This window comes from Pan troglodytes, chromosome 5, assembly GCF_028858775.2.
Source record: "Pan troglodytes isolate AG18354 chromosome 5, NHGRI_mPanTro3-v2.0_pri, whole genome shotgun sequence".
Taxonomy (NCBI): domain Eukaryota; kingdom Metazoa; phylum Chordata; class Mammalia; order Primates; family Hominidae; genus Pan; species Pan troglodytes.
In genome coordinates, this window is record NC_072403.2 from 155,685,876 (window position 1) to 155,700,499 (window position 14,624).

Here is a 14,624-nt window from a genome sequence, read left to right on the forward strand (position 1 = left end):
TAGATACAGTACAGTATTTACTGTCAATGCAAAAGAATCAGTGAGGTTAAAGTAGTGGAAGTTTTCCCTATGAGCCTACAGTCTGTATTGTTTACATTAAGAAACTCTCTATTATTGTGTTGCTATTTTCCATGGAGTCACAGGCACACTATGACTTCTGCTCCCAAATACATATGACCATATGTAAATACCACCTTGCATTTCATTGTTCTTCACAAGTGCTTTGTGCCCCTTTAATTAAAAACACATGAAATGAATAACAAAACAAGACCCAAATAGAGTTTATTTTATTCTCAGAGTTTGGACTACAATTTTCTAAGATGTTTCTGGTCCAAGACTGTCATTTTCTATTTCAACCGAAAAGTAAGCATTTAACCCGGTGAATAAATGTAGATCCTGCCATTCATTGGTATTTTAAAGAACCACTTGAAATCGGATCATTTTATTTAAAAATAAAAAATGTTAATGCCAGTTGGCCTATTATAAAAAGCCAGGACCATGTTAGAATTAGGAAAAGTAACCAGCATTACTGCACCTCTTGTTAGACTCTGTGCATTAATAAAACACACCTAGAGTCTGTTGTCATTTCACTAATAGGATAAGACAAATTTTTTGCTTTGAAAAAATTTTTCTGCATGCCCAGGTGTCTGTCTCTGGCTGAGGTTTTGTCTATTTTACAGTGTTTCAATCCAGCCATAAAAATTAACTTGTGATTTTTTTTTCCCAAAGTCATGCTTTTCCTTAATTATATTTTTATTTTATTATTTTAATGTCTTGAGAAAAATACCAAGAGATATAATGTTTCTTTTAATTGTCTATGCTTAATCATCTTTAAACACTTTTTAAATTTCTAACCACAAGACCTCTCTATAATGGTAAATGTAAGACATCACCATTTTATCACTCGAAGTACGTTATTGAAAGTTTCTATTTGGTTGATAAAAGGAACAATTTTTTCCCACTTTTGATGCCTGTGATGCAATTTTTTATTGCCTACAATGAGATACACTTAGTACAAAAAATGAAAATCTGGTATTTCAAAATTGCATTTCTTGTATAATAGGTCAGATTTATTAACTACTCATACTTTTTCTTTATACTAATCGATACATTTAGAAAAAATTTTCTAAGTTAGAGACAAGTTTAAAAGTAAAAAAAAAAAAAAATTAGCCACTGCTAGTCTACTGTTTAGGTAATCGGAATCACCAATTATTTTATTAGAATGATGGCTTGAGTAAAAAGCTGTGGAAAGAATTAAAGGATTATGAGCTAAGCTGTATTTTGCAGAATATGGTTCTATTTTAGTAGAGCAGAGATGAGACATATCCCCACCGGCCACCCAGCCAGAGGTCTCCTACCTGGGGGCCCTAAGGGGATGCAGAGGTCTGGCCCACCCTCCGTGCACAGGCACCTCTGTCCACCACCAGCGTTTCAGCAATCCAACCAGTAAGCATATGCTGTATAGGAAAAATAAAAGTGTGTGGGAATTGGATTTCTTTTGTTGTAACACAATTCCAGGTTTTTGGCTATTTAAAGTTTGACATTAGGCTGACATCGAGGAAGTAAGTGGGTTTTCCTGAGTTCCCAAGATATGATTAAGGAAGAAAACAAACCCATCTCCAGGAAGATCCCAGGCAGGAAAGAACTAGACAGATGTAGAAACCAAAGTGACCATTTTAGTTTTTTTTATTGGAGAATAAAACATTAATAATGGGGTATTAAGAAGATGCTCAGCAAGCTTGATCAGAATCTTCATGGTCATTACCAATCAGTCTGACAAAATAGTTCTCTGGTAGTCAGCATTCATTTAAGGCAGCTTGCCTGATAATTTCCTGTGTTATGTGAAGTGTCTTGCACTTTCACATGTTAGCTATAATTCCTTAAATTACTTAACTGAAATCTGTAATAGAGAACCATTTTGGCATTTGAACAGCTATTTTACATGGAGAAAAAGCAAACACATCTGTCTCTGCTTTACCCAGAAAAACTGACTTTCTGGTTTCATCTTCATATTGTTTAGTAGCATAATGAGAGTAGTCCTTTATCTTTCTCTAATGTTAGTAAATATATTCTGTTAGTAGGAAGTTCTGAAATTGAAGGGAAAATATATTTAAGGAAATAAAGGAATTCAATACACCCTTCAAAAGTCACCAAATACTGAAAATAAGAGATGAGTCCTTAAAACCTGAGTCAAAAAAGGTCCAGTTTTACAGCCTGCAATTAATTCAGGGCTGCGTTGGCAAAAAAAAAAAAAAAATATATATATATATATATATATGTATATTATATATACAGTAGCTTACACTTAAAAGAGGAAAAATTTGCATTAACATTGCATATTCTGATATGTACCATATTAACATATAACAGGCATTTTATTTATGCTTCATAGAATCAGACAGACACAACTTTCAAAAATCATACTGTATTCACAATAGAAAAGGTTAGTCTTGTCTACCACAGAGGAGTATGTCCACACTTAATAATGAAAACTTTCTTCCTTTCCTGCCCAAAAATTTCTTCAGTCTGTTATTATTTTTAAGTGCCCCTTGCTGCAAATTTCAAACAGAGCAAGAAATCTTCCTCAGAGTAGGTGGTATGAAATTAAACTAGTACAATATATATGAATTCATGTCATTTACCCCTGAGTATGGTAGAATTGTTAAAGCATTCTTAAATTCCAATTATATGAAGCCTATCATTACTAGGAAAAGTATATTCTTTGGGATAAGAATTAATTTCTTCACACTATTAGAGCATGTTGTGAGTAGTGAGGAACTACTTAGATGCAATTTATTTACAGAATTGTCCCTTGGCCTCTTGAAATGGCTAGATCTTTCACTACTGTGTAGGTAGTCTCTACTTACTGGTAGGATAGATTACATTGCTTTACTGGACAAAGCAGAATGAACTTATATAACTAAAATATGTCCTATATTGGCTGGGTGCGGTGGCTCACACCTGTAATACCAGCACTTTGGGAGGCCAAGGTGGGTGGATCAGTTGAGGTCAGGAGTTCCAGACCAGGCTGGCCAACATGGTGAAACCCTGTCTCTGCTGAAAATACAAAAAAAAAAAAAGTATCTGGGCATGGTGGCTTGTGCCTGTAATCCCAGCTACTTGGGAGGCTGAGGCAGGGAAATCGCTTAAACCTGGGAGGTGGAGGTTGCAGTGGGCCCAGATCGTGCCACTCCACTCCAGCCTGGGAGACAGAGCAAGACTCCATCTCAAAATAATAATAATAATAGTAATAATGAATAAAATAAAATAAAATATGTCCTCCAGGGAAAAGCAATGACAGAGTAATTACCAAATTAATAGGAACATCTTTCTAGAGAAAGTACATGCCCAGTTAGTTCAAACCCAGGTTTCAAAGAAGTACTGGGCTCTACTGTAAAGGCAGGCAGTGACCAAGAGGTGGTGGGGAGAGAGGTAGAGTACCCTCAAATCATTCCCATTTTCACTTCCAATTTCCTTTTTGTAATCATTAAGCTTAAGCTATGTATGGAAATGCAAAGCACCATTAGCATTTCTAGAAAGCAGCTGGAACCTTACCCACCAATGCTTTTTTGAAGACAGTATCATCCCAAATTTAAAAATCCTATTGTATATGTTGTAAAATTTCTGGCAAAGAAATGGAGGATCCTGTGGCAGCTATTCCCACCTAAAGCCAACCCTATAAGGATGGGTCATTTTTTAGCCATGCTAGGATTTACTGCACACACAAAAAATGTCATTTAGCTTGTCGCATTGCTAGCACAGCTGCACATATTAGCAAAGCACTGTTGGTCTGTGTTTCTCAGTGGGGGTACTCTTGGCATTTGGAGCTGGGTAGGTCTTTGCTGTACAGAATCATCCCATGCATTGCCAGATGTTTAATATCCCAGGCCCCTGCTGACTAAATGTCAGTAGCATTCTCAGTCATTGTAAACACCAAGAATAAAAAGCATTCCCCCAGGTTCAAATGCCCTCCCTGGGAGGTTGGTATCACCTCCCCTGAATGCCACTGTCTACTGCATTTTGAGGACACAGGGAGAAAAAGTGCCTATCCTCAAACATTGTCTCTGCTGCCTTGCATTTCTTTGGGCCCTGAATGGTTTTTCTCCCTTCATTTTTCGAGCCTTTGTCTCAGTGCAGCTGTTCTTCAGGGAGGAGGTTACTGGGCAGCCTTGGCCATTCAGTGGGCATAGGGACTTGGCCTAGTCCCTATATATATATATACTTAAAGTCCCTATATATACTTAAAGGAGAGATCATACATGAAGAAAGCTTTTTTTTTTTTTTTTTTTTTTTTGCCTTACAACTTTTCTTTAGAACCACATTATTGGTCATAATCCTTGTTACTGTCATGAGGATTGTTGCATGGGTTAAACACAAACACAGACTAGCAATGCACTTGAACAAACCTGGTGGTCTTTGGAAATAAATCACCATTAGATTTCACCTGGTTATGCTGCATCCCATAAGTTCCAAATGAATCACCTGCTTATCCTATTAACGAAGCATTTAATTCACACACAAATGCTTGAATTTCCCCTGTATAAATGTAGTCATGCGATTCAACTTTTCTAATAAGATTTGTGAATGCTGCATCATGATGAAAATGTGGATTAACTGTGGATTGCATGCCTGTTGTTCATACTTCAGTGATGGTCACACACAAAACAAGATGAGTTTTACTTAGGTGAAACATTATTAAACTGTACTAACAATACAGAAACATATTCTCTTTGTCGCTTTTTATCACCAAAACTGAATGGCAAATATGTCTTGACATTACTTGGATGAACTGTGGCTAGCAAAATGGAATTAACTTAGCCACTATAATTTTTTAAAACATTAAAGTTTCTAAATTGTTTTTGAGGCCGAGTAACGCAGAGTCAATAAAGGTGGTTATATTGTAAGCTTTTAGATGGTGCTTAAGAATTCTTATCTTTTTAAATAGCAGTATTTTTTTTTAAGAATAAATTGAAAGGAGCAAATAAGGCAGAATGCCACTCTACCCTCAGGTCAATTTTATGGTATATGAAAATGCCAATATTTGTGCCACTTGCCAACTCGGGGGAGGAGGGGCTTTTCCCTTACTGGATACTTTTGTTATAGTTTGACTATGCCATTATGTCGTATAGAGAGCCTCCACAATGAGAAGTTGCCACTGCAGGGCTAACTCGCCTTCAGAAATAATCAGAATGATTCAAGGGTCAAACCACTTTCATCCCTTAAAATATAGGGACTAATATTTCTTTTCCTTTTTTTTAAAAAAAACATTTCTTCTGTGGCTTAGAAATGTGCCAGTGTGTTCAAAACATTTACACCAATTTCACCAGATTTAGGACCTATTAAAAATTCAAACAAGTTTCTTTTTTTTTTTTTTCTGTGTAACAGGGATTTTTAAATAACGGACTATATGCATTCTTTTGTTATTTCACACTTCGGTTAAAGTGATAACAATGGTAAACTGTGATCATTATCAGACTGACTGAATGCTTTCTGATTTCCAGTGAGTGATCTAGTTCTACGTATTACACAGGTGTAATATCTGTGAGTGTAAATAACTGGAACTGTACACTGATTAACATGACAGTTTCTCTTTTGTTGTTGTTCTTATCTGTACTGTATTATAGTATGTGGGTATAAATATCTACAAGTATACACACATATGTACTTGTATTCCACTATTGTAACCTGAAAGAAAGACTATGTATTCCCTTTTTTAATTCCGTACTGGTGTTTGTGTTATTTAAAAAGCAAAATTCTGCTCTATTTAGTTGTATAATATTAGAGGATACTTTGCTGTGCACAATTCCAAGTGCCTTAGAACATTGTTTAGCTTTCCTAAGTATATATAAATGCATATATGTATAAAATTGGGAAAAGTTACCTCAATAAAATCATTGGGAAATCCCCAGTTTTAGTTTGTTCCAGTTTCTCTTATATTTGGATAGTGCTCAGCCTTTTTAAATGAAAAAAGAAAAAAGAGTAAGACAACTTCCCTAATTGCCTGTTATTTCAGCTTCACCTAAGTTTTTAACACCTCTTTGTATGTAAGGTCTTGAGACATGTAAGGCCTGGTACTTTTTATTTAAAATGTCTGTCTAAAGAATTACTGCTCTTAAAAGAAACTTCCAGTATTTTTTTTAACTTGCTATCTTTTTATGTCTGAGGTATTTGATATTGATGTTTTTATTGCCATTATTATATGTAAACATAAAAGATAGTCCATTTAGAGTTTATAATATAGAAAATAAACAGACTTCCTCATTATGCTTGCTATTTAATGTATTACAAGCAAGGAGTGAGGTTGGGAGCATATTTTGACCATGAAAAGAATTGGAATATACTTTTTGTGACTTTCAACATCAGTTACAAATAGTAACTTTACCTCCCCGCACTCCAGGACAAGGTCAAAGATGTAAGGGGAAACTTGAAAGCAACGTGCTTGCTGGTATCCTAGACAGAAGACCGGAGGATTGGAACCAAAAAATTAAAAAGTAGGTTTGAAAAATTTGTCCGAAGCATGCTATTGAAAACGAGAGGTACATCTTCAAGGCAGGCATAGTAGTTGTTGCAATTCTATTTCTTTCTCGGACAAAACCAAGTTCTACATAGAAACATTACTGTCTAAAACCCAATGGAGGTAAGAAATGGGCAATTTTTCATTTTACACAATGCTATGGTGACCTCTGATTTATTGTAATTTAACTATTCAATGAAAAAATAAAAATTAAAAAATTGAAACATAAATTTTAAAAGGCCAGGTGCAGTGGCTCATGACTGTAATTCCAGCACTTTGGGAGGCCAAGGCGGGAAGACTGCTTGAGCCCAAGAGTTTGAGACCAGCCTGGGCAACACAGTGAAACCCCCTCTCTATAAAAAATAAAAATAGAAAAACAAATGAACTAGTCACGAGCCTCAATTCAAACTTCTGCATGGAGTTGCTGCTATGAGCACTGCTGCCCACAGACACCCAAGTCCTCACTTAGTTTGTGAATTTTAAACTCTTTGCTCTTTAAAGGGTGGTCTCTAATAGTGGAACACGTAAAATCTAGAGAAAGGCTAAGAACCTAAAGTTCGTGTGAAGATTTTTTTGCTCTTTTGTTAAAAAGAGACACCATTTCTAAGGATTTGAATTTTAAAAAAAGCTGCAGATGTTAGCTTTTTGAAATTAGATGAATATCATAGGGAAGAGAGAAGTAGCATTTTCAGTGCTTGTCTACTCAATGATTTGATTTCGGATGGACTTTTTGACCTTGGTTGTCCCAGGTCAGACAAACTAGAGAAGCGGGTATTTAACATAAGGCAAGAATTTGCCTCTAATTTTTCAGGTAGCAGTATGCAGCAAACTGAGCTGCAAAATCTTTTCCCACAGTCAGTCCTTGTTTTTTTGTGTGTGGTTTTTTTGTTTTTTTGGTTTTTTTTTTTTTTTTTTTTTTTTTTTTGGAGACAGGGTCCTGCTCTGTCACACAGGCTGGAGTACAGTGGCACAGTCATGGCTCACGGCATCCTGGAACTCCGGGGCTCAAGCCGTCCTCCTGCCTCAGCCTCCAAAATAGCTGGGACTACAGGCATGCTCCACCATGCCTGGCTAATTCTTTTGTTTGTTTGTTTTTTGTATTTTTTGTAGAGATGGGGCTCTCTTTGTTGTCCCAGCTAGTTTTGAACTCCTGGACTCAAGCAATCCTCCCACCTCAACCTCCCAAAGTACTGGGATCACTGGCATGAGCCACCATGCCCAAATGGCATTAGTCTTCCTAAAGCACACTCTTATCTAATTCCTGCTTAGAATTGTCCAGTACCTGCTGAATAACTCCCAGGTGCTTTAATCTAGCCCTCAAGAGCTGTAGTTACAGCCAGGCACAGTGGCTCGAGCCTGTAATACCAGCACTTTGGGAGGCCAAGGCCGGTGGATCCTTTGTGCCAAGGAGTTCAAGACCAGCCTGGCCAACATGGTGAAACCCTGTCTCTACCAAAAATACAAAAATTAGCCAGATGTGGTGGTGTGCACCTGTAGTCCCAGCTACTTAGGAGGCTGAGGCTCGAGAATTGCTTGAACCCGGGAGGCGGAGGTTACAGTAAGCTGAGACCTCCCCACTGCAAAGCGAGACCCTGTCTCAAAAAAAAAAAAAATCTATAGTCTAACCACATGCCACAGTTCCAGATTACACTCCCTTTATTTCACACTTGGACCAAATCAAATGAAACTCATTGTTCCCCAAGTATGTGATGCACTCTTTGCAAATCACAACTTTGATTAAGCCATTCCCTCCAACTGGAGCTTTTTATGTGTTAATATCCAACTCATCCTTCTGGGAACAATGCAAATGTCTTCTCTAGCTATTCCATTATAGTTTCTTTAAAGTTTTTCTTGAAATAGCATATATAAATTCGGCAGATTTTATTTTCTGTATAATCATTTCAAATGCCCAAATGTGACTATAACAAGCATTTAACAACACTTTTAAATCTAATGCATTATATATGCAGTAAATCTACTTTTCTTAGATATTTCAGTATTATTTACAAATGTAGAAATGTTCTTATACTCTTTAATTTTACAAGTCTAAAATTAGTTACATAGTTTAAATTGGAATTGCATGGCTAATAAGTCAGATTCTACAATATTCCAGTTTTTTTTAAATTGTAAGTGCTTTAATACCAAGTACATATAGATTATCTTAATAATTATAAAATATAATTAAATGTAACACAAAAGTGTTATTTTGACTTTGATTTAATATCCATATTTAATTCCCGGGCTTGTAGAAACAGATACTAAGAAAACAGATTTTAAAACCTCAAGCAAACTGATTACTAGATTGACAATTCACTATTTGCTTAATGGGGAAAAAAAATCCACGACTGATAAATGCGTCCTAAGCGTTACATACTTCTGGGAAGAATCTACTTCAACCACAGGGACATACTCAGAACCAGTTTTCAATCCTTATATCGTTAGAGGGTCTCCAAATTCACAGCCTTCAGAAATAATTGGTTTTGTTATACCTGATTCAAACTGCATCCTAAAAAGTTCTTTGATAGGTAGAAGGAAGTTTGGCTGGCACAGTGGTTCCTGCCTATAACCCCAGTGCTTTGTGAGGCCAAAGCAGGAGGATTGCCTGAGTCCACAAGTTTGAGACCAGCCTGGGCAACATAGCAAGACCCTGACTCTACAAATAATTTAAAAAGTTAGCCAAGCCTGGTGGCGTACCTATAGTCCCAGCCACTTGGTAGGCTGAGGCAGGGAGATTGCTTGAACCTAGGCGGTCAAGGCTGCAGTGAGCTATGGTCACAACACTGCACTCTCGCCTGGGTGACAGAGTGAGACCCTTTCTCTAAAAGAAAAAAGAAAACAAGACGTAGAAAAGTAGAAGGAACTCTCAAGTTGCAGTTAATTTCCTTCAACAATCTTTTACTGGCCTACTTGAGACTTTGCATTTTTTCCATATTCTCTGTCTCCAACTAGACATAATTTATTTAAATGACATTTAATTTTTAAAAAGCTTTCTTATAGAGACAGAGGTCTCACTAGGTTACCCAGGCTGGTCTCAAACAACTAGCCTCAAGCAATCCTTCCTCTTCGGCCTTCCAAAATGTTGGGATTACAAGCATGAGCCACCACACCCAGCCATGGCATCTAATTAGATTGCACATTTATCCCATACCAATGTCTAATCTAGATTTTTTCCTGTGACCAGAACTCTATAGTTGTGCTCAGAATGGCACAATTAAGTATTAAAGCTGAGCCAAAGATAGAAGCTGTAATGAGACTAAAGAGGTAAACGAAGACTAAATCTTGAGGGTCCTTTGAAACCTTGTCAAAGAATTTAGAATTTATCCTGGAGACAACAGAGATTCACCAAAGTATTTTAAGCTCAGGGGTAACATCATCAGATTTGCCCTAATCATCCTGGCCACAGTGGATTGGATTGAAGGAATGGATTAGATCGGAGGAAGCAATATTGGAAGCATGGTGGCCATTACTACTGCCATAATCTTGTTGGGAGGTGATGGTGGCCCCAAACAAGGTATTAACTATTGGAATGAAGAGACATAAACAAACTCAAAGGACAGTTATGAAGTGGAAATGATTGTTCCATATGGTAAATGGAGGAGATGGAAAAGTTAAGATTATACCTATCATGTGACTGGCTTGAGCGGATGGTGGTGATGCCACTTGCTGAAATAGAAAACAGCAGCACTGAGGCTGATGTGAGGCTAGATTGGAGGGCAGGGAAGAGCAAGAGAGCATAGGAGGTATAGAAAGGGGAGGCATTCAAATTTGGAAATGCAATTCAATTTGTTTGAATTGCCTTCTGTTAGGACATCCACATGTGGATAGATGTACAGTAGTCAGTTGGATATATGAGTCTGAAAGTCAGGAAAAAATTCTGGGCTACAGATAGGAAGCTGAGAATCAGCAGCACGTGTAATGGAAGCTGTGGAAGTGGATAAACCTCTTCAACAGACAATGTAGCTTAAGACCATGAAGAAATTACTACAATAAAAATCTAATAAACTATTCTCTCATTGCCGGGTTTTGTCTCCAAGGCTGCAAAATCAAATCATTTATTCATCATCTAAGTGCTTAGGATGTTTGTCTTAATTTTAATGAGTTTTATGGGATAGCTTAACTTTAAATAAAATGGAATACTACATTATGTAGGGGGGTAAGTTGTAAAGCAAAAATTATATTTAAAAATGCCTTATATTGCTTGCACGTTGGTTCAATGTGCAAGCAAACAGATTCTCATGAAGTGAACCTGATTTGAAGCAAAGCTCGTGCCCCCTGACGCATCCTAGATACTGAAGGTCCTGTTTCAGGAGACGATCATCCTGAAGTACAATGCAGTGAAGTGAATAACTACATTCAGCTGAGAAAACGACAGTAGCTCACGTTCATCAAATGCTTACTAGAAGCCAAGCACAGGTCCAAGTACTTCATACCCATCCTCTCATTTAATCCAACAACAACTCTGGAAGGTACGTATTAATAATATCATTCCCATTTTACATTCAGGTAAGTAAACTGAGGTCCATTTAGCCCAAGTTGCATAATACGAATGAAACAAATGCCAGAGACTACTTCCAGCTAGTATACAATGCATACTACTGTCATCAGTTAATATTGTAGGGGAAAATTTGTGCTTCGTGAGAAATGATGCATTGTAGAGACAAGCACACCTTTTTGATTCTGATTTTATGAGGGTTCTGTGCCTCTCCTTATCTTTGAGCTATTTTACAACATTGTAAATTTCAGAAAGCTGACAGTCATGCAAAACAATTCTTGTCTCTAAACATCTACATAAATTCTGTCCAGTAGAGATTTCAACTCACTTCCCTCCCTCATCGTGGAAGAAGTAAGTTGTGTCTCCATTTGCACATTCTTCACAATATTCCTGCTCTATAAATGTTTCTGTTCTTTGGATTGTCCTTTGAACTAATTGTAACATCTTACTGGTTCCTTCATTAATCATGTGTAAAATAAGATCTTTAACATGTGCTGACTTTATATATGAGAGCCATGACATTAAATCCTGCTATAAGGATTTAATGGGTAAATGTATGTAAAGCACTTTGAACAGTGCGATTATTATTGAGCCTTCGATATGCTAGGCCCTGAAGAAGTCAAGTCAGCAAGACAAAGATCCTTGCTTTTGAGTAGGTGACTGAAGTCTAGTTCTAGAGACAGATGAAAATAAGAATTTACAACTTAGCATAACTGAGCAGAGTAGTGTGATCACAGGATACAGTGAGAACATTCGGGATGAGCCCCAGTTATGAAGAGCATTATCGTTCAACAATATTTATTGAACCAAATTATATTAGTGCCTCTTTCCTTTTATTTTTAAGTATTGCTACTTTATATATGTATATAAAACTAAATGTAATACTTTAAGTCTTCACTCTAATCACATAAACATTGAAGAAATATCTCATATAGACACTGAAAGTTCCCTGCAATCCCATCCCAGCTCTTTGTGAATAATCGTTGTTGACAATTTGGTGCATAGTCTCCCAGATTTTTTTTACACTTGCACTATGATATTTCTTTTTTTTTTTTTTTTTTTTTTTTTGAGACGGAGTCTTGCTCTGCTGCCCAGGCTGGAGCACGTTGGCGCAGTCTCGGCTCACTGCAAGCTCCGCCTCCCAGGTTCACACCATTCTTCTGCCTCAGCCTCCCGAGTAGCTGGGATTACAGGCGCCCGCCACCACGCCTGGCTAATTTTTTTGTATTTTCAGTAGAGACGGGGTTTCACCATGTTGGCCAGGATGGTCTTGATCTCCTGACCTCGTGATCCACCCGCCTCGGCCTCCCAAAGTGCTGGGATTACAGGCGTGAGCCACCGTGCCTGGCTGCACTATGATATTTCTTTGTAACATATTTTTCTTTTTTCATACATTTTTAACAAAAAGAAGCCAGGCACGGTGACGTGCTTATAGTCCCAGCTACTTGGGAGGCTGAGGCAAGAGGATCAATTGAGGCCAGGAGCTTGAAACCAGCTTGGGCAACATAGCAAGACCCCATCTCAAAAAAACAAAACTTGATCTAAATTAAACCAGCATCACAGTAGCTCGTTGTATGAATGGTTGGTTTGTTTGTTTGTTTTAATGAATCCTTTACTAACGAAATTTTTCTTTTTTTAAGATATAGAGTCTTGCTATGTTGCCTAGGCTGGACTCAAACTCCTGGGCACCACAACGGGCTCACTAATGAAATTTTAATTGTTTTATTTTTACCAGCAGTGTTACAATGAACATCCTGGTACATCCATTTTGCTGCACTTTTCCTTTTTATAAACTAAGTACTGGCTGGGTGCGGTGGCTCACACCTGTAATCACAGCACTTTGGGAAGCTGAGTTGGGGAGATCACTTGAGATCAGGAGTCTGAGACCAGCCTGGCCAATATGGTGACATCCCATCTTTACTAAAAATACAAAAATTAGCCAGGTGTGGTGGTGGACACTTGTAGTCCCAGCTACTTGGGGGGCTGAGGCACAAAAATCGCTTGAGCCAGGGAGGCGGAGGTTGCAGTGAGCCGAGATCATGTAACTGCACTCCAGCCTGGGCAACAGAGCGAGATTCCATCTCAAAACACAAAAATAAAATAAGTACCTCCATAAGCTTTATTAGGATTTTCAAACATGTAATTTATAACTCCTAGAAGTTACTGCTTCAGGTTCTAATTAGTTTTCTCTGCACTTCTGTGTACATTGGCTTCCTGGTGCTTGGGACTCCTTGAGTGATGTTGACGGAAGAGGGAGAACCAGTGAATGTGATATGAATGCGAATAAAACCATAATTTCAATGGCTTAGTTCCATATAAAAAATTTTTAAAAACTTATTCAAAGCCTAGACTAAGCCAGAAATTCTGTTTAATCACTTTAACATGGACACCAGTAATTAGAGCATACTAAAAGAGTAGAAGTATTGCTTGAATTTATTATCATTACTATAATATTTCAATTATTTTTGCTTTCACTGGTGGCGAATAACATTTTTCTACATTAAGACAGCACTCGGAACAGTCTCTGACACATATAAGCTCATCTTATATGTTGGAGTATTTTGAAACAAGGTGGTTTTCTGAAATGGGGTATACAGTACTGTAATGGTAGGGTGTGACTCTCAAGCTACAACTGAGTTCACATTCTGGCTTCATCACTTATGGACTTTGTACCCTGGGGCAAAAGTCACTTAACTTTCTGTTCTGTAATCTCCGCTGAGTAGAAAAGGGTAATTGTATGTCTACTTAAATCTGCTATAAGGATTTAATGAGTAAATGTAGGTAAAATACTTGGAACAGTGCAATTATTATTGAGCCTTTACTATGCTAGGCCCTAAAGACGTTCAAGTCAGCAAGACAAGGATCCTTGCTTTTGAGTAGGTGACTGCAGTCTGGTTCTAGAGATAGATGAAAATAAGAATTCACAATTCAGCATAACTGAGTAGAGTAGTGTGTACAGGATACAGTGAGAACATTCGGAATGATCCCCAGTTTTGAAGAGTATGAAAATGTTTCCTAGAGGCAGAGATGGTGTAGGGTCCCTCAGAGCCCCCCACTTTCTTTCTGTGTCCTGACTAACATAGAGTGCCTCGACCACTCCGTGACCTGGCCAGCTGCATGGGGTTTTTTTTCCCCCTGTAGGCTTAAAGTTAAGCCTGGGCCTTGAACATTCCCAGGCACTGATAAAGTTGTGTAGGTTATTGCTTCAAACACTGAAAGATCAAAATATGTTACTAAACACATAGAAACTAGCCCCAGCCCTAAGCCAAATTCCCTAAACCCTCACAAACTCCATAACCTGACTTCTCACTGCTGGCATACCTACGTAGAAACATCTCTTTTCGCCCTGTCCACTTAAGCACTCTGTATGTAACTTCTCTAATAAATGCTTTGGACTGATCACCCCAGCGTTTATTGCTTCTTTCTTTGGAATTCTGTCCAGCCCCATCTCGGGATGGTTTGGGGCAGTCCTTCACAGGAATTCCCCTCCTACCCCTTTTGGGTCAACTTAGCTTCAGCTAGACTTGGGTTCAGCCAGAAGAAACAGATGGCTAAACTAGGACTTGGCAAACAAGGAGAGGAGAGAAAGAAAGAGCCTTTTAGATGGGCAGGAGAGAG